The 2312-nt window shown below is 42.0% G+C and overlaps 1 non-coding gene across 1 annotated transcript; it reads left to right on the top strand.

Annotated features, from left to right (window-relative positions):
- The first annotated feature begins 1781 nt into the window (after nt 1-1781).
- Nucleotides 1782-1887, top strand: LOC118485301. The gene has a single exon (XR_004875605.1). It is a non-coding gene; the product is annotated as a small nucleolar RNA R71 (small nucleolar RNA).
- The last annotated feature ends 425 nt before the right edge of the window (nt 1888-2312 follow it).

Raw genomic sequence — 2312 nt, 5'->3', positions numbered from 1 at the left:
CATCCTCCTCATACTCATGCGGGTTGCATCCGTCAACTATATCTGCCATGAAACACTCATCAACACCATTAGCATTAGAATTGTTAGTAAAAACATTCAAATGCATTTTTCTATTTCCAAAAGCCATATCAACTGTACCAAATCTACAATCAATAATAGCATGTGCGGTGCTTAAAAATGGCCGACCCAAAATTATATTTTGTTGTTGCTTAGGGTCCGCCGATGAGTAATCCAAGACTAAAAAGTCAACCGGGTAATAAAACTCATCAATTTTCACAATTACATTTTGAACCATACCCCGAGGTAACTTATGAGACAAATCGGCTAAAACAACCGTTGTCTCCACCCTTGCTAACGGACCAAAGTCATATTGGTCATATAAGCCCCCCGGTAAAATGCTAACTCCGGCTCCAAGATCTAGCAACGCCTTAGCCATTTGAAAATTTCCAACTTGTATATTAATCAATGGCGTGCCCGGATCTTGGAGCTTAGGAGGAAGCTCCCCATTCAAAACCGCACTCACTTGCCCGGTTAAATCCACCCGCTTAGGCACTTTCTTCTTGTTTTGCCTTTTTTGTGTACATAATTCTTTTAAGAATTTTGCATAAGCGGGGACTTGTTTTATTGCATCGAGAAGAGGGAGATTTATTTTCACTTGTTTAAACATGTCCCACATCTCCTCTTTTTGAGGACCTCTCGACACAATAAAATTTTTCTTTCCCGGGTCAAGTAAGGCCGATGGAAACGGGACTTGACTCGGTTCAACCTCAACTTTTTCATTCTTTTCATTTTCACCCAAACCCGGTTTTTTAACAATAGTTTCTTTTGATTTAACCGGTGAAATTTCATCATCACTTTCATTATCCATAACATCCTCAACTACCCCCTCAACCAATTCGGGTGACAAATTGGCTTTAAATTCTTTTCCACTTCTTAAAACACTAACATGATTAATATTAACATTACCTCGTGACGAACCATGTGAAGGGTTTACCTTAGTGTCGCTTGGAAGTTGACCCTTACCTTTCTTCAATTCCGCCACATCGGTTGCTAATTGACCCATTTGGGTTGTTAGTGATTGGATGCTTTTATCACGAACCTCATCCTTTTGCATTCGCACTTCATCAAGTTGGTTCCGTTTTTGCATCTCCATTTGCATGCTCTTTAGCATCTCCATCATCTCGTTTCCACCCGAAGACCCCCCTTGTTCTTGACCCGTTTGGTATTGTTTTTGATAACCTTGGTTATTTCCGCCTCGGTATCCACCTTGGTTATTGTAAGATTGGCGTGAGCCAAAGTTTCCTTGGCTACCTTGAAAATTCGGGTTTGCTTGATTTGAAGGGTTCCCATATCGAAAATTCGGGTGATTCCTCAACCCGGGGTGGTAGGTATTAGAGTTCATGTTGTTGTAATTCCTACCACCTCCTCCTTGACCTTGACCTTGAACCGCATAGACCTCTTCGTATTGCCCTTCCAACATCCCTTGGCAATTTTCAGCCGCGTGACCTATTTCATTACACAAAGCACAAACATCATAAATTTGGTTAGTGGTTTGAACATTACCATCATCTATGGCGTGCACTTGAGGTCGGGCAATGGCCGGTCGGGCTCTTCTTGAGGCTTGAGCTTTCCTCTTTGATGTAGTTGCCATGCTTTCCAGGAACTCCCAATCATCGTTCTCATAATTTGTTCCAAAAGTCCCACCGGTAATAGACATCAAATCACGTGCATCTTCGGCACTCAACCCCTCGTGAAAGGCATTCATCAACTCCCACAATTCAATTCCATGGTGAGGGCAATTCTTTATCATCATATTGAAGCGTTCAAATGCCTCGTGAAACATCTCACCATGTTGTTGTTGGAAGCTTCTCAACCCCTTTCTTGCATCGTTAGTCTTTTGGGCGGTGTAAAACTCATCCAAGAAAGTTTGTTGCATCTCCCCCCATGTATATATGGATGCCGAAGGTAATGTGTAAAACCATTTCTTCGCCTTATCTTCCAAAGAAAATTGGAATAATACCAATTTGATATCGTCGGCCGAAAACCCTTGACTCCCAAGAGTGTTGCAAATCGAGTCATAAGCCTCTAAATGAAAGTAAGGCTCCTCTGTTGCCAACCCCTTGTACTTTGGTAAACTTTGCAAAGAGTTGGTTCTTACTTCAAATGTTCGCCCTTGATCATTATGCGGAATAACTACCGGTGAAGGGTTTTGAGTGATTACCGGCAGAAAATGTGCTTCGATGCCCCTCACATTTTCTCTAAGGTGTCTCCTCGGTACACCATACCTACCTCTTGGAATAATAGGATCATTT

Source organism: Helianthus annuus, chromosome 12, assembly GCF_002127325.2.
Source record: "Helianthus annuus cultivar XRQ/B chromosome 12, HanXRQr2.0-SUNRISE, whole genome shotgun sequence".
Taxonomy (NCBI): Eukaryota; Viridiplantae; Streptophyta; class Magnoliopsida; order Asterales; family Asteraceae; genus Helianthus; species Helianthus annuus.
The sequence above is the reverse complement of the archived record's forward strand: the minus strand, read 5'-3'. Positions and strand labels throughout refer to the sequence as shown.